Genomic DNA, 19,550 nt, shown 5'->3' on the forward strand with positions numbered 1-19,550 from the left:
GATGAAGGACCAAAACAAATATTACAAATAAGGAAAGCTATGGTAGAGGAGCTACCTAGTGGCAATGGAGTTAGCCTTATAGAAGCTATTTGCGTTAATGGCACTGAAGCTTCTAATCTACGGCCAAAGGAGAGAATGTTTTGGTGAGAAAAGCGAGCTCTTGCTAGTTATCATGAATTTGATCTTGTGAGTTCTCTTTGTGAAGTTAAGTGAGATGCAATTTTTTTACAGTTGATTAAGTTGTCTCCAAAAGTGCGCAAGAAATTTAAGAAGATTCTACGCACTGGGTATATTGTTGAGACCTTGGGAATAGCGCAAGTAGGAGATGATTGGTTTGAGCATGTTGAAAAGCATTGTCTGAGGGTAGTAGCATATGTTGATGGAATGTTATTGGATGATGCTATTGTGGACACAAGATCCTTTGTCAACATTATGAGTTTGGAATTGATAGAGAGACTAGGATTAGAAATAAAAAAAGATGCCTTCACGATTCTCTGGATGGTTGATGACAGTTTAAGACAACCCAAAGGTTGCATTACTAAAGTCCATGTGACTGTTGCCAATGTAGAATGCATTTTGAACTTTAGGGTCATTAGGTTTGTAGGGGCGACCTAGCTATCAAGTATTGCTAGACATGCCATGGATTTTACAAGCAGACTGTTAGGTTGATATACCTGCTATTGGGCGATTAATTTTTGGTCAAGGTGCTAGATGTGTAGTAGTAGATACCTATCCTAAATCTCCTTAGAGTGAGAGATGTCCACTACAGAGGATATCTACCAAGTGACTTTGAATGAGCCAATAGAGGATCAAGAGAGGATAAGGAATGCATATGTAATTGAGCTCGACCTTGGTATGATGAATGATTCATGACCAATTAAATTAAGGTCCATGCTCAATTCAAAAGAAAGGAAGGACTATGTGTCCTTGATTCAAGAATTCCGTGATATCTTTGCTTAGAGTTATGATGAGTTGAGTAGCATTCCTCCCAGCCTGCTGGCTATTCATATGATTCCTTTGAAGCAAGGAAGCCACCCTATGTGACAGAAAGTAAGGCATATGCCTTTTGAATTAAGGGACAGGCTATTCAAAGAATTGACAAAGCTACGAAAGGCTGGTCTAATATTTTCGGTTCAACACATGGAATGGTGTTCACCAGTTGTTATTAGGAAAAGAAAAAGAAAAATAAGATTCAGCTTTGCGTAGATTTTAGAGAGCTTAATAAGCAAGTAGTTAAGGATTACTACCTGTTGCCATTCATTGATCAGATTTTGGATCAGTTGCCAAGTAGGAAAATCTATTCGTTTATGGATTGCTTTGCTAGATATAACCAGATGGCTATTGTGGAGGAAGACAAATTGAAAACGACATTTATCATTGTCTTCAATAAATTTGCATATCAGTGATGGCCTTTTGTCTACGTAATGCATCTGGGTCTTGGCAACAAAAAATTGATAAGACCTTTGGTGATATCTCCCCAGAGGAGTTAAAAGTTTTTATTGATGATTTGGGGGTAGCCACCACAAGGGAGCGACAACTGATTGTTTTGAGGAAATGTTTTGAGCGTTGTAGACAATTTTGCATTGCTCTTAACCCTAGGAAGTGCATATTTGGAGTGCCTTATGGGTTGTTACTCGGCTATGTGGTTAGTACAATTGGTATTACGACTGATCCTGAAAAGATAAAGGTTATAGTCTCTACGAGCCCACCGCGTACTCCAAAAGAGGTGCACATCTTTCTATCATCAGTAGGATATTATTGAAGATTTATCAATGCACTGATAGAAAGAGTATTGCCATTGACAAACCTCTTATCTTTTAACTTTGTGTTTAAGTGGAATGAAGCTTGTCGACTATCCTTCGAGGATGTGAAGTAGGAATTAGCGAAAGCACAATCCTAAAAGCACCCAGAAGAGGTGAAAATTTCTATATATTTTCAGCAGCCACAATGCATAGTATCAACTACTATTTAGCTCAAATTTAGGAGGAGAAATGGTATCATCCAATTGCCTTTGCTAGTAGAAAATTGGGGATATTTGAAGTTAATTATACGTATTGTGCCTTGGAATGGTCTTGGCGATGAAGAAATTTAGGTATTATATTCTCTATGAGAAGGTAGTATTCTTTACAAAGGCGGAAGGACTCAGATTGTTACTAAACAAGTTGCAACCACCAGACCATTTAGCAAAGTGGTTAATCACTTTGCATGACTTTGATTATGAGATTAGGAGCAAGCCACCAAATTTGCAGGGTATTGTAGAATGCCTTGTGGATTTTAGGGAGCCATGGTTGAGGGAAATGACATTGAAGGTCTATTTAGAATTGATACAGCTTCCATCCCTTCCTAGTATGCGGCTATAACACATTATTTATCTACAGGAGGATTTGGGGCTGCTTTATCGAAGTCTGAAAAGAGAAAGATCAAGCAATAAGCATTACATTTTTTAATTATAGTGGGTGTCTTGTATCGGAGTGAGTAGATGATATCTATCTTCATTGTGTAGTACCCGAAGAGGTACCATTTACTCTTGAGGAGTGCCATGATTCAGCATGTGGGGACATTTTGGTGGCTGGCTTACCGCCCAAAAAGCTCTCCATGTTGGATATTGGTGGCATCGATTTTCCAAGACACTTTCAGTTATGTAAGCACTGTGATATTTGTCAAATACACGATGCGAGCGAAAATCGCAGGTGACCTCCAAGTCCCATTTTGGTTACCTTACCTTTTGAAAAATGGGGTATTGATTTTGTGGGACCAATATACCCTTCATCAACTATGTGAAAGCGATATATCATTGTAGCAAGGGACTACTTTACAAAGTGGTCTCAAGCTTGAGCAAGGATGAAGGATAACGCTAAGGAAACGACATGTTTCATTATGGAGCAAATTGTTTTCCGTTTCGGTCCATCGAAGGAGATTGTGTCTGATCAAGGGGGGACATAGTTCTTGAACAAGTTTATAGTGGCCTTGACTAAAGCTTTGAAGATTAAGCACAACAAGACTACCCCACATAATCCTCAAGCAAACGGTCATGTTGAGAGTACAAATAAACAAGGTTACAATGGCCTTGACTGAAGCTTTGAAGGTTAAGGACAATAAGACTACTCCATATAATCCTCAAGCGAACGGTCAGGTTGAGAGTACAAATAAAAAAATGGTGGGAATTTTATCCAAGATAGTATCGAAAAGCAAGCACGAGTGGATAAGAAATTATATGTGGTAGTGTAGGCTTACAACACGACATTCAAGAGAGCTACAGGCCACACCCTGTTTGAGCTAGTGTATGGGGAGGAGTGCGTTTTGCCATTAGAAAAAGAGCTCCCCACTATGCATTTTGCCCTCAATCATTCGTAGGAAGAAGTGTTACAGGAACTGTATACTTCTCTAGCACATCTTGATGAGATTCGGTTGCAGACCTTATTACATCAAGAAGTAGGGAAGAGGAGAATGAAATCCCTTCATGATCTTCAAGCTAAGAAGTACCAATTTACCAAATGTCAGTTAATGCTATATTATGATGCTTGAAGGGAGCACTTTCCAAGAAAATTAGAACCCAAATAGGATGGACCATACAAGATTGTATGCTTAGGAAAGAATGGCTCTACGCACCTTTTAGTAGATTTGAAGGGGGTAGAGTTTAAGATTAAAGTTAACTTTAATAAGTTGAAGCCTTACTATGTGTAAGGGCTGACGTTGGGCTTGGTGCTTGTGCAAGTCCTTCAGGATTTAGCCTTAATGTACAATAGGTACCAAGATGAGCATATGGGACACATTATTCGCTATCTGGATCATCCGTATCTTGAACAATGTTACCACCAAGGTTGAGTGATCTGGTGGAGCAAAGAGTATTAGGTTACTGAGTGGCAAGACGAATCCTTTACGTGGGAAATTAAGGTCTACTGCCACCATTGTCAACGATTTTTGACTTGCATTCCTATCGAGTTCAGCAAGGAAGGAGGGATTGTGCCTATTATACATCCTCTCTTTTAGCTTGATTTTGATTATCATAAGAACAAGTGAGCTGATTATTATGGTGTGGCCTATCAATGCAGCCTAGATTTATACTCTGTATTTTGATGGAGCTTCTAGAGGGCCTGCTGAACACGTGAGCATTGGTGTGGTCATTAAAGATCCCTGATGTAGGGTCGTCATGAAGATGGGAGTTTATTTAGGACCCTATTTTACAAATAATATGGCAGAATACAAGCCCTTGATCATGGGGCTCAATGTAGCCTTATATGGTGATATCCATCGATTATTGGTTAAAGGTGACTTGCAGTTGGTAATCAATAAGCTAAATGGGACTTATATTGTGCGGGATCCCATCTTATGGATGTACCATCGTGCAGCCTTGGATGTGTTGCATATCTTTGAGGACTTGTCAGTTAGTTCCTCAACAATGGAATCACTTTGCGGATTCCCTAGCTAACTATGCTTTCATGGAAGATGTCTTTTTCAATTGTGGTCCAGGGGAGACCTTACAATTACCTTCTAACATTAGCCCCAGACTACTTTGGGGTCTTCTTGCTAACACATCATATTTTGACTGTTGATGGTTAGTTTGGGTTATGAGTCAGGTAGCCAGTGAGCATCTTTCTACTCTATCATGGATACATAGGATTATGTATCGTCATATTCGTCGGACACCCCTTGCTATTTATGCAAGGGGTTTAGCTAATAACATGATGCACTTAGTGTAGGGCCTAAGAGGCCTTATCCTTGGTCAGTTTTGGGCTTTACTAGAGCAACGTTAGGACCAAGGGATTTTTTCAACAGTACGCTGTGTTGAATGAGAGTAAAATGTTTTATTTCTTTAGGCCAAGAGGGCCATCTCTATCGAGTTCTAATGTTTTATTTCATAAGGCTAAGGCTGTCAGTTTTGTTGGTTGTAAAAGGTTATATCTCTTTAGGCCAAGAGGGCCATACATCTATTTGGCGCATGTACGTTTAATGGCTATTTGTTTTAATGATTACATTACACAGGTTAGACAAAGTGCCTGGAGGGAGCCTTTGCTGTGTAGGAGCTTCTTGTGGCCATTCTAGGTGGTATTGTCACCTTTTTGAGTTTTTTCTCTTAAGCTAATAGGGTTATATGTGTATGCGGGGGTTATTTCCTTCTCATTTGTGGGGACTGACAATCAAGGCATGAAGTTCTAGGGTTTGGTTAGGTATATTGGGGGGAGATTTGAGTAGTCGTCTGCCTCTTTCTTGTTAGGACATTGTCAGGCATTAAAGACTTGTGATAGCGGGTAGTCCTTGTGACCTTGTCCTTCTTGCTTGCTAGGCTGCTGTCCTAGGAGTTCCTACTAGTGTGAGGTAGCTAGAGAAGCCTACCAAAATAGTAAAGAGAAGCAAGTTTCGAATGTATCTAAATATAAAAATTACAGAGGTATGTAAAAAGGGGATCTAACCCCTTAATAAGAAACCAAAGAAAAGAAAAGGAAAATGAAGCAAATTCCTTCAAGTAGTTGATTATTGCCTTGTGGAGGCTTGGTAGGTTTCTGGGGATGAGTCATACCCACGGCCAATGCCTTGTCTTCCTAGGGGTAGCAGCTAGCCATCAGGAAGGTTGGAGCAAAAATAAAAGTGAGCATTAAAAAAGAATTAAGTGGCACCTTGCGAGAGCTTGGTAGGTTCTTGGGTACCGAGTCAAGACCTAGGGCCGATGCCCTGTTTTCCTTGGGTCACTCTATGCTTAGCTCCTTCCTTTTTACATGCACGATTATGAAACCTTGAAAGGAAAATATGTTACAAGAGAACTATGATGACCAGGCTATAGGAGTCCTCGTCTAGTAGGAGGTCCTAGTTCAATTGTCCTAAGTTGTCCTAAGTTAGGTAGGTGGTTTAGACCACCACTAGGATGAGCTCTTTGATAGGTTTTTTTAGCTAGTTTGTGTCTAATTAGTTGGTTAGTGATTTTCTCTGGATTTCTATCAGATTATGCTAGGTCTATCCCTTGTGGATTTTCATGCCTTCATTTTGTCAGCGGGTAGAGTGAGAGTTGTTTGTATGCTTTGTTGAGTATATTTTTTGTTGCAACTTGATGCTTTCTTTGGTTATTGTTTGTGCAGATCAATTCATGGGATTCGATCGGCTCAATCACCCTATCCCGTAGTTGCCAATGAGAGTAGATTTTAAAGATCGTAAAATGTGAATTAGGAGTGGATAGATGCAAATTTTAGGCGGGACTTTAAAGCCGATGGAAGTGGAACTAAAGATCTAACAATTTTAGAGACCAAGGAAGACAGAAAATGCAAAACTTCAGCCGTTATGATGGTTGCAGATTTTGAGTAAATTTTTTGACAGTTGGATTGAAAAGAGACATCTTCCTAGCCACTCGGGATGTCGAGTTTCTTAGGCACAATTTTTTGGAACTCAATTCGGCCATTGGACGAGAGAAATGTGAAGTCAGAAAGTGAGAGCTGAAAGTTGGGACCTGTTTTGGAAGCACTGGAGCCCGTTTTTGGTGCAAAAAAGTGACAAGGAGGCATCAAAGACCAAATTTTCATGCAAAAATTGAATGGTGGTGGATGGTCGATGAGCTGGAGTTTTCCTAAGTGGATTTCGACACAAGGAATCCAACGTAAGTCTCGGTTTGTCAATTGCAGGCCGTTTGACCCCCCCATTTAATCCCCACAAGGTTTAGCACTCCAAAGCAGCTATGTGATTCGGGAGTCAAAAAGTGTGCGATGGGCCCATATTTATAGATTTTGACATCGCGGAGCTGGCTGTCTAGTCAGATCGTAATTCTGAGTCCGTTTACTCCTCCAAACAAACCGAAACCACTTGGTTTCTAGTGTGAACATGGAGATTTTGAGCTAGATAATTTATAAATGAAATGAAGCTCAAAAGAAACTTTGAAAAAACATGCAAAACTCATGTCGAGCAGGTGGGGTTTTCTAAAACTTTGTGCCCCAAAATTTAGGGATTTTTGTGCCTTTCCATGCCTTAACAATCATGAGAGATAATGATAGATCTTTGATCTATGGAAGAAGAGCAAGATTTGGGCTGTAATCTTATGAAATATGATGAAGGGAATGAAATTCTGAAAATCTAGTATTTCTCTCTCCTCTCTCCTCTCTCTCCTTGCTGTTCGTTTATATGGATCAATTCATGAGAGAAGTGGGTGGGGTCTGATGAAGGATGTTGATCAAATGACGATGTTGGAGTAGTAGAGATCATAGATCGGGCTGAGAGAGTGTATTAGCGGCCAAGAAAGAGCGTCAACGGCCTCCCAACTATGAAATACAAGCCTCAAAACCACGGTTTTTATGCATAAGTGATATTTTCTTTTATTTCATGATAAATGGTTGAAGAAATTGCTTGAGAATGATTGGTTTTGGTTCCCATGTTGTGTTTTCTCAAAAAGACTAAAGAAAATTAGAAAATTTAGTATTATAATAAATTTTCCCTAAACACGCAAAACCCACAAGTTGCAGTTTTCATGGTAATAAAGAAATTTGGGGGTTTTGTTGGGTTTTTTGGGTTCATATGAGATGAAAATGAATATGGAAATAATGCCAAGCATACTTGATCAAGAAAAATCAATATTTTTGAAATATAATAAATTTTGGTCAAATAAATATGGAAAAATAGTGGAAAAAAGAGAAAAAATAGGGTTTTTTGCATCTAAAAATTAAGAAAAAAATATGCTTTATATGCGTGAATGTATAGCAAGGCTGGAGCTTTAGGGATAAGCCTTAGTTCAACCTTTTTTCTATGTTAGAGTATGGTTTTTATCGATTTTTACATGAAAAACTACACAAAAATGAATGCTACACCTATCCAACGAATGCAAAACCTAAACGAAAGGAGGAAAGAGGGGTTGTAAAAGTAAGTGGTTGGCTGTTTAAATTTTGATTGATTTGATTATGCATATCATACAGGCTGATCACTATTTAAATTTAAGAGAGACTAGTAGCATGAGGAAACTTGGTGCTAGTCTATGAGGTGCCCGCCCATCGGCGTTCCAGGCACTCTTTTAGCGGTCTATCGAGAAACAAATCTAAGCGTCCCTGCCCGGCACTCCCAAGGAATGTTCCGAGTTTTGTCGCCTAGGGTTTCTTGAATCCGCCTCGCAACGGAACGTTCACGACCGAACCCACTAGGATCGACCTGAAATTTGGGTTCCTAGTTGTCAAGGTCTCCTATTAGCATTCTAGCACCGGGTTTTGGACATCCTACTTTACGCAGAGATACCCAACCCGAAGCAGATCTATGCCGCACTTGGTTCAAAGAGAATGGGAAACGAGAGGGATGCGTTGCTCAACCTCTCTGCCAATAGGGCATAGTCCCATTCCGGTCCCCTAAAACGGCATGAATCGGGTTCTAACCTATCAATACCTAAAGATCGAATGACGATAAAAACTTGTGAGAAGCCTCCCAGTTCTCTGGGACCACCCTGCCGTAGGATGGACCCGTCGGGGATTCCGTCCACCTGCTTCCCTTAATAGCTTTAGTTTTCTAATTAGGTCCTACCACATTTATGTGTGACACTTAAAATCAGCTTCATTAATTAAGCCTTTTAGGGAACAAGGTTCGTTCGCGTAAATTATAGCACAGACACGAAAACAGAGCAAAGCAATCTATTGACAAACAAGATCAAACAAGTTCCTTAACTTATCTTCAAGTTAATCTTTGTCTCCCGCCCATACAGGAGAAATTATGTTTCGCTTCTATCCAACAGAAGTATCCCTTCTGCCCTGCAGAAGTAACTGGTCCAATTCACATGGCACCAAAACTCAATCCTTTATCTAGAATAGGATCTCCCAACATGCCCAGATGTTGGGGGCCACGGAGGTCTTCAACTCCATTCTTGACCTAGCAAGGGGTGTCTAGAGCTCCAACTGACCCACAAGCTGTCTAGGAGCGAAACATCATTCCCGTGGTTGGCCTTTTCACCACTCGACCTTCGGCCCATGAATCGAGCAGTGCCCTCTCGGGTTACTACGCGGTGCGACCATGGAGGTGATCCACCCGTACAATATATCCTTCCTTAATAATATCCTTTAAGAATCAAGCACAAACAAGGCAATCAGCCTAATATCATTTTCCAAGAAAGCATTCCTTTAATCCCATGGCGACTTGTCATCACAGACCCTTGCCATGCATTTACCATAAATCACAAGCACTTGGAATAATCATCCAAACAATAACTAACAACCAGTTGAATGTAAAAGCATTTAGGATATTGTTTGATCAATCAACAAAACCAATTGCATTCTTTCCAAACAATGCAAGAATAGACGATATAACATTTCCATCGTATATTTGCTCTCTCCCTTGGGATCTAAGAGCAATACCATGCAAACATGTTCTTAACACTTCCTTCCTTCGGCTAGGGCATATGTTAAGGGTTCAAACACTATTCATGATGTAAGTTCTATAGGTCACTTACCTTGATTGATAACCCAACCCTGAATTTGGATTGGCAAAAGTCATCCTTATCCGATGGATCTCAAGACATCCTAGTTTTAACCCTTATGATCAATTTCTTGTACTAGCTCTTAGTCAAGTCATGAGGCAATTAGAAAATTATCCTCATATATCAAACATGTTATAGGCATAACGTGTAAATACTTAATAAGATAAGTGAGAGATGATCTCAAGTAATTAGACTCCAATAGACCGTGCATTGAGCTAGAATCTAGTTTTTCTTAATATTCGGGCTCTTAGGCTAAGTACCTTTGAAGTATCTAACTTTCAACTAGTACGTTCTATTCATGATTCTCAATGTCATATTCTTTTAGTAATTATGCTATTTATAACCCTTGACTATACTTTAATCTAGCACTTGTATGCCCAATCTTTTAATGTCGTTCTTTTTTTTTTAAACGACTATGCCATTCATAACGCTTGACTGATTCTTCCTTGTAAGGTGAGATGAAATTTATCCTTCCCCATTACCTATACTCGTGCAATGGTATGGGGCCTAACGTATCTCATACGAGAATCAAAGCAAGCATCAATCAATTTGAAAATACATTACTTACGACCGGAACCGCAGTTGGATTGATAGTGATGCCTTTGCCCGAAGCCTTGTTGTTGGTTGCGGAATTGTCATCCGCACGTGACATTCTTCGCTTGGAGGCCATCTTCCGCAAGTAGACTCAAGAGATTAAGAAGGTGGAGTAGATTCAAGATGGGAGAGCGTAAGAGAAGATGGTTAAGTCAAAGATCGAGATAGAGGGAATTGAGCCAATTCTCTTCCTTGCAGCCTTTCGGGGTGACTCTTCTCTCTCTCTCTCTCAAGCTCTCTTTTAAGCTCTTCCTCACAATCTCTTGGAGGAGTATCCTCTTCTCTACCTCTCTCTCACAGCCTCTCGGTGTCTCCTTATCCTTCTTATGCCTCTCCCATGCCTCATATTTATAGTGAATTAGAGAAGAGGGCTTGTGGTTGAGAAGTAGAGCTCTTTGTGGAGGGGGATCTTGGAAAGATCAGTGATCTGATGCTCAGATCATAAATCTGATGGTTCCATTGGCTCCGAAAGGGGGGTAAAACCCCAAGACACTTGATTAGAAAGCTCTTAGTTCACTCCTTCTTCTTTTCTCTGTTCGAAGTGCTGTCTACTGCCTGTAAACTGCGATCGCGGCGCGCGCGATTTCGCCAGTCACTTTTCTTATTTTTTCATTTTATAAAATCTTCAAACTAACTAAAATATCACTTGTCTTTTCTTTTTAAATGACATCCAGTTCTAAAAATCTCCATATCTTTTTCTTTTAGGATAATATCTAAAATATCTAAAATATACTAGCTTTGCCCAAAATCTAATGTTTTTGGACCTTCCAAACTATACACATGAACTTAGTGATTAATATGACTCATAAGTCTCGTTCACATTGTAATTTACGTGAAGGGTAGCTACGGTCTTTGCCAATTCGAGAAAAATATCGAATTTACGACTCTTGATTTTTCTAAATAAAATATTTTAAATTAAATAAAAATTATCAATAATTAATGTTAGTTAGTTTTTACCTTAGTTAGTCTTTAGTTAGTAATCTTACTAACTTATTAATTGACTAACTAACTTACGAACCAACCAACTAACTTTTATTGTGCGGAGATATTACATCCTCCTCCCCTTAGAGAAATCGAGATGTCCTCATCTCGAGAGAAACAGGGGGTATCATCTTGGAATATGTGGGTTATGGAACACCATGCTTCTGCTGCGCTACTCTGATCTCTCACAGACATACGGTCTTTTGGAAGAAAACAACCTATGGTATTTGATATATTTGAGTCTTGGTTACAATAGAAAATTTATTGTAGTTACATCTCATGGATATCTTCTAGGTTTTTCCTAAGCACTTGGTATATTCTATATCATTGGAGCTTGTACGGCTTATTTCTTGTAAGCTCAGGTTCTCTTCGAGTTCCATTGGGACAATTGATATAGTTATGTCCAATGTTGTGGCACTCAGAGCATCGGTGTTTAGGGTGCTTTGGACATTCCCTTTTGAAATGACCTAACTCCCTGCAATAGAAACAACGCGGAGCTTTATCACTTGTGGTCACAAGATTTTTGGTTGTCCTTGGTAGGATTTTCTTCTTTAGACCAAAGTGTCCTAGGATTCTTTTAGCAGATTGGAGTGGTCCTTTATCTTGGAAACTACATTTCCAGATTGTCCTGCCCTTAGTTCGAGACTGAGCTCCATGGACAATTGGCTTTGCTTGTAATACTAAAGAATACTTCCAAGCTTCAACATTCTGGTAAGACCCAATCTATATTAGTTGAGAAGAAATGACTTTAAGAGAAATTCATTGCACATTATGACTATCATTCCTTGCCAGAGTATCTCTAATCATTTGCAAGTTCTAGGCTCAAAATAGACGCAACTCATATTACTCAAGTTAACTGTAGTTACAAGAGTAAAGTTTATTCCAATACAAGTTGTATTTCATGTCGATAAAATTTCTAGGATTTCTAATAATCCTAAAGTGGTGTAGTAGGTTCTAAGTATTCGTCTTCATCTGATTCCTCTATATATCCGAAGACTGCACTTGTGTAACTTTGTTTTCTTGTAGACTCCGTATCTTTTGGACTTAAGTCAGGGCAGTCTACTTGGACATGTCCTAGCTCATTGCAATGGAAACATTGACGGTAGGGACATCTCTTACGGATGTGCCCTATCTCTCCACATGTATGGAATCTCTTACCCAGATCTCGGGAATCATCTTTACTAAAATTTTCCGATTTAAATTCTTGGACGATTGGATTCGCTCGGAGTAATGCATCTTGCAAGTCTGTTGGACGCATTGCTTCAAGACGGTGGTTGAGAGGAGTGTTTAGGCCATGGCAAAACTTGGATACTTGCTACGCAATATCCATAGGTGGTGCGTATTTTAGTAGGGTTACAAACTTTGAGTAATAAGCTTCCAAAGTTAATTCTAGTTGCTTTAGCCTGAAGAATTCATTCATCTTCAAAGTCTGGTAGGTTGGTGGAAGGTATCGTCTGCGTACAGCATCTTTCAGCTGAACCCAAGTAACAGCGGCTTCAGAAACACCTTCATCTTTGCACCATTGCTTCCACCATAATCGAGCCTAGCCAACTAACTTAAGTTTGGCTATCATTGCTTGATTGGTAGAGGCAGTTCCCGAAGCAAAGAAATAGTCATCCATCGACTCAATCCATATCTCTGCCTCTGCTGCAATGTCTATCCCTCCTCCATCAAACTCGGGTACCTTAATTTGCTTGAGAAGGAATTTCTTCTCTTGCATGTCAACATTCGTGGGTACAGAAGGTGCCTAACAATCAAGCCATACTGCTTAGATTATTTTGTTTAGGATATGTCTACAAACCATACATTAATCAATCATGTATCATTACAAAATTTCGCTCTGATACCAACTGTGAGGTGCCCGCCCATCGGCGTTCCAGGCACTCTTTTAGCGGTCTATCGAGAAACAAATCTAAGCGTCGCTGCCCGGCACTCCCAAGGAATGTTCCGAGTTTTGTCGCCTAGGGTTTCCCGAATCCGCCTTGCAACGGAACGTTCACGACTGAACCCACTAGGATCGACCTGAAATTCGGGTTCCTAGTTGTCAAGGTCTCCTATTAGCATTCTAGCACCGGGTTTTGGACATCCTACTTTACGCAGAGATACCCAACCCGAAGCAGATCTATGCCGCACTTGGTTCAAAGAGAATGGGAAACGAGAGGGATGCGTTGCTCAACCTCTCTGCCCATAGGGCATAGTCCCATTCCGGTCCCCTAAAACGGCATGAATCGGGTTCTAACCTATCAATACCTAAAGATCGAATGACGATAACAACTTGTGAGAAGCCTCCCAATTCTCTGGGACCACCCTGCCGTAGGACGGACCCGTCGGGGATTCCGTCCACCTGCTTCCCTTAATAGCTTTAGTTTTCTAATTAGGTCCTACCACATTTATGTGTGACACTTAAAATCAGCTTCATTAATTAAGCCTTTTAGGGAACAAGGTTCGTTCGCGTAAATTATAGCACAGACACGAAAACAGAGCAAAGCAATCTATTGACAAACAAGATCAAACAAGTTCCTTAACTTATCTTCAAGTTAATCTTTGTCTCCCGCCCATACAGGAGAAATTATGTTTCGCTTCTATCCAATAGAAGTATCCCTTCTGCCCTGCAGAAGTAACTGGTCCAATTCACATGGCACCAAAACTCAATCCTTTATCTAGAATAGGATCTCCCAACATGCCCAGATGTTGGGGGCCACGGAGGTCTTCAACTCCATTCTTGACCTAGCAAGGGGTGTCTAGAGCTCCAACTGACCCACAAGCTGTCTAGGAGCGAAACATCATTCCCGTGGTTGGCCTTTTCACCACTCGACCTTCGGCCCATGAATCGAGCAGTGCCCTCTCAGGTTACTACGCGGTGCGACCATGGAGGTGATCCACCCGTACAATATATCCTTCCTTAATAATATCCTTTAAGAATCAAGCACAAACAAGGCAATCGGCCTAATATCATTTTCCAAGAAAGCATTCCTTTAATCCCATGGCGACTTGTCATCACAGACCCTTGCCATGCATTTACCATAAATCACAAGCACTTGGAATAATCATCCAAACAATAACTAACAACCAGTTGAATGTAAAAGCATTTAGGATATTGTTTGATCAATCAACAAAACCAATTGCATTCTTTCCAAACAATGCAAGAATAGACGATATAACATTTCCATCGTATATTTGCTCTCTCCCTTGGGATCTAAGAGCAATACCATGCAAACATGTTCTTAACACTTCCTTCCTTCGGCTAGGGCATATGTTAAGGGTTCAAACACTATTCATGATGTAAGTTCTATAGGTCACTTACCTTGATTGATAACCCAACCCTGAATTTGGATTGGCAAAAGTCATCCTTATCCGATGGATCTCAAGACATCCTAGTTTTAACCCTTATGATCAATTTCTTGTACTAGCTCTTAGTCAAGTCATGAGGCAATTAGAAAATTATCCTCATATATCAAACATGTTATAGGCATAACGTGTAAATACTTATAAGATAAGTGAGAGATGATCTCAAGTAATTAGACTCCAATAGACCGTGCATTGAGCTAGAATCTAGTTTTTCTTAATATTCGGGCTCTTAGGCTAAGTACCTTTGAAGTATCTAACTTTCAACTAGTACTTTCTATTCATGATTCTCAATGTCATATTCTTTTAGTAATTATGCTATTTATAACCCTTTATTATACTTTAATCTAGCACTTGTATGCCCAATCTTTTAATGTCGTTCTTTTTTTTTAACGACTATGCCATTCATAACGCTTGACTGATTCTTCCTTGTAATTGCTCTACTAGCAAATAAGTCATATGTAACTAGGTGCAATTATCTACCCTTGATATATGCACTTCGCAAACTCCATCTTCCGAATAGGTGAGATGAAATTTATCCTTCCCCATTACCTATACTCGTGCAATGGTATGGGGCCTAACGTATCTCATACGAGAATCAAAGCAAGCATCAATCAATTTGAAAATACATTACTTACGATCGGAACCGCAGTTGGATTGATAGTGATGCCTTTGCCCGAAGCCTTGTTGTTGGTTGCGGAATTGTCATCCGCACATGACATTCTTCGCTTGGAGGCCATCGTCCGCAAGTAGACTCAAGAGATTAAGAAGGTGGAGTAGATTCAAGATGGGAGAGCATAAGAGAAGATGGTTAAGTCAAAGATCGAGATAGAGGGAATTGAGCCAATTCTCTTCCTTGCAGCCTTTCGGGGTGACTCTTCTCTCTCTCTCTCTCTCTCAAGCTCTCTTTTAAGCTCTTCCTCACAATCTCTTGGAGGAGTATCCTCTTCTCTACCTCTCTCTCACAGCCTCTCGGTGTCTCCTTATCCTTCTTATGCCTCTCCCATGCCTCATATTTATAGTGAATTAGAGAAGAGGGCTTGTGGTTGAGAAGTAGAGCTCTTTGTGGAGGGGGATCTTGGAAAGATCAGTGATCTGATGCTCAGATCATAAATCTGATGGTTCCATTGGCTCCGAAAGGGGGGTAAAACCCCAAGACACTTGATTAGAAAGCTCTTAGTTCACTCCTTCTTCTTTTCTCTGTTCGAAGTGCTGTCTACTGCTTGTAAACTGCGATCGCGGCGCGCGCGATTTCGCCAGTCACTTTTCTTATTTTTTCATTTTATAAAATCTTCAAACTAACTAAAATATCACTTGTCTTTTCTTTTTAAATGACATCCAGTTCTAAAAATCTCCATATCTTTTTCTTTTAGGATAATATCTAAAATATCTAAAATATACTAGCTTTGCCCAAAATCTAATGTTTTTGGACCTTCCAAACTATACACATGAACTTAGTGATTAATATGACTCATAAGTCTCGTTCACGTTGTAATTTACATGAAGGGTAGCTACGGTCTTTGCCAATTCGAGAAAAATATCGAATTTACGACTCTTGATTTTTCTAAATAAAATATTTTAAATTAAATAAAAATTATCAATAATTAATGTTAGTTAGTTTTTACCTTATTTAGTCTTTAGTTAGTAATCTTACTAACTTATTAATTGACTAACTAACTTACGAACCAACCAACTAACTTTTATTGTGCGGAGATATTACATAGTCTCTAGCAACACCGCAATTACGAGTAGCTTGGAAATCATTAAAGGATTGTCTTTGCACCTCACATTTTTCTGGTTTTTAATCATAAAATGTTTGAGCATGAGGTGTGTCATCCACAATTTCACTATACATATCACATGGTAACTCTTGGATGCATTACAATTGGTTTCCGATATACATGACCCACATTGAGTTGTGAGGAAACCCAAAATGTAGGCTAGACGCTCGAATCTTTGGGAAATTGTCAAGTGAGGACATTTATATCTTGAAATTTTTGAAATATATAAGATCGGAGTGTGTTCATATGTGCTTTATGTTAGAGCATCGTATCTTGGGGCCAATCCTCGAGGTGTAGGAGAGCTGTAGTGGGGCCATGACATTTAACTGGAGGGGTGCCTCCTTTATGTTTGTATTACTTGGGGTACTACACCAAGATGTGTGGGATATCCCTTTGAGGAGTAAGGAAGGAAAATTGTTGGACTATGTTCCACTACAAGCGCAATCCTACTTTAGCAATTAGGGCAGTGTGTCCCTTGTTGAGAATCAGCAATCACACTCAAACAGCCTCTTTGTATGGAGTCTCAGGGTCAAGGATATGCAGGCTAACTTATCCCATATGCACAATGGTGCCTACTGCAGTTTCCTACTTTCCTATAAAGCATTGTACTTGCTTCCTTTCTTAATGCAATGATAGTACTCTTTTCTTTTCAGTGAAGTGTCAATGTCATTGTCCACATACACAAGATTGTGTTTATGAGTCCAAGTCTCAATCTTGGAACCTAATTCACTTGTGTAACAAACAGTGTCCTTGTCTTCTCCATCATGAGTCCACACTTCTCATTTCATCCTCCATAGCTTCCGGTTTTGCCATGCTCTAGATCCCGCATTTCTCACATGGTATCAGAGCCCAGTTGGGCATGGCATTGCTTGTCTAGCCTCTCTTGATTCCTTTCAATCTCAGTCTAGCTCAATGTCAGCTCATGACTTCATCTCCCAACTCTACTCTCACTGAAGCTTCCATGGCAGCCATAGCCAGCAGCACCCTGTCAGATTGAGCTGCTTATATCTCACTCCACAGGTCAAATCTCTTGGAGGTTCCTTCTGGAAAAGTATTCCCCAAATCACAAAGCTTCCCTGTATCACATCAATCCAGGACATTGGACCATCTGGAGCTCAGCATTGTGAAAATCCTCAATCTCTGCTCTGTGTCTGCCATAGCCAGACATGACCTACCTTACTTGGAGCTTCCATAACTCTTCAACCAGGCCATTTCAGCCCACGATTTCTTCTAGGGAGTTGTTCCTCTGCTCAAGGCGATTCATCCTGGCACAAAAATCGACTGCATTACTGCGCCCTGGCTCCAGCATTGCGGAAATCGCGGAATCCTGTCAAAACTACGCCTGCTTCTGTTCGACGTGACTGCGTGCTTCATACAGGCCATAATCTTGACGATTATGATAGGGCTTTGGTAGGCCATGAAGTCAGCTTCCTAGGCATATAAAATTTTTTGAAAATGATCCACTGTAGCTCCTGCAATCAGCAAAAAAACCAGGCCCCTGTCTCAGAAACCCTAATTCCACCATAGCCAAAGCTTCAAAATTCTGACATTTTTCATTGTTTCTCTCACTGAAGTTATCAACAGTGATTTTAATCACTGAGCAATACTCTCTGAAGTTCATTAAAGTACTGTCACTCAGATCTGAAGGTATCAGCATCAAATCAAGAAGGGGAAGATCACTTGGATTTTAAAAGAGTAAAAGACTTTTGCAGATTTGGTATTCATTGACACTCAGTTAGTGTTTTTTAGCACTTGTGTCTCTCAACCAATTCTTCTGTTGCTCAAATCTAATAAGTCTGAAGTTGATTTGCTACTGTTCCCGTAAGTCTAACATGGGCAAAGACTCTCCAAATGCTCGGTTCAAAGGAGTCGGGTTCCACACTTGGAAAACCCGCATCAAGCTCATCCTGATGAAGAAGGGTCTCTGGGCCATCACAAATGGCAAAGAGAAGAAACCTCGGGATGCGGACCTTGCAACTACTTGGCAAAAGAATGATGACAGAGCACATGCCATTATCAAACTGGAGCTAGACGACAGTTATATCCATCATGTGGATAACTGTGAGACCTCACAGGATACATGGAAAAGACTTGACACCCTGTTCGGTGCACAATCTAAATCATCAAAGTATGGTCTCCTAATTGAGTTCTTCAGGCTTGAAATGAAGTCCAGCACATCACTTGCCACACATCTTAATTACATGGAAGGACTCCTAACCCAACTTGCAGGAATCAACATTAAAATGGATGAAGATGTTTGCATCGGTGTTCTACTTAAGAGCTTGCCTCCTGAATATAATAATGTATCAACAACTTTAATCAACATGCCAAATCCTGAACTTGTTGATATCCAGGCATCACTGTTAGAAGAAGAAAAGAAGCTAAAAACTAAAGAAGAACCAAGTATCTCTAGAGATGAGCATGCATTATATGTTGGCAACAGGTACAAAGGCAAGAAGGATCAGCTCTTCTGTGACTTCTGCAAAAGGACCGGACACACCGAGAAGTTTTGCCACGCAAGAAAGAGATCCCAAAAGGCCTATCTAGTCGCAGTCAAAGAAGAAGAAGAAAATGGAGCAAAGGAAGAAGAAGATGAAGATGAAGACCACCAGGATTGGAAGGACAAGACTCATCAGTCCTTGTACTTTCATAATTCTGATAGACTGTTTTAAAAGCCTTGTACTTCCTTGCCCTAATGCTTCCTGCCATAAGCTTTGTAAACTCCTCATGTAACTTGGCATTACAGTCCCTGTACACTTTGTGAGGCCCCTGTTATAGCCTCTGGATGTCCACCATGTTTATGGTACCCACACTTAGCTTTTTTTGTGACAGCCTCTGGTGTTTTGCCATGTCTGTGGTATGCCCACACTTTGCAGGTGGTTCTCATTACAGCCTCTACACACTTTGTACCTTTTTCTAGTTGTGATTGAGGAGGGGTGTTGAGAATCAGCAATCACACTCAAACAGCCTCTTTGTATGGAGTCTCAGGATCAAGGATATGCAGGCTAACTTATCCCATATGCACAATGGTGCCTACTGCAGTTTCCTACTTTCCTATAAAGCATTGTACTTGCTTCCTTTCTTAATGCAATGATGGTACTCTTTTCTTTTCAGTGAAGTGTCAATGTCATTGTCCACATACACAAGATTGTGTTTATGAGTCCAAGTCTCAATCTTGGAACCTAATTCACTTGTGTAACAAACAGTGTCCTTGTCTTCTCCATCATGAGTCCACACTTCTCATTTCATCCTCCATAGCTTCCGGTTTTGCCATGCTCTAGATCCCGCATTTCTCACATCCCTTGGACGCGAGGCCATGTGGGGTTGTCTTGTGAGTGTTAGAGAGGCATGACTAGTGCCTATACCGAGTGTCGGGCCCATTTTAGGTCTTGACAGGTGGTGCGTTTACCGGGAGCTGCTTACAA

Source organism: Lygodium microphyllum, chromosome 16 (assembly GCF_053477565.2).
Source record: "Lygodium microphyllum isolate KBCC chromosome 16, Lygodium_microphyllum_v1.1.10, whole genome shotgun sequence".
NCBI lineage: Eukaryota > Viridiplantae > Streptophyta > Polypodiopsida > Schizaeales > Lygodiaceae > Lygodium > Lygodium microphyllum.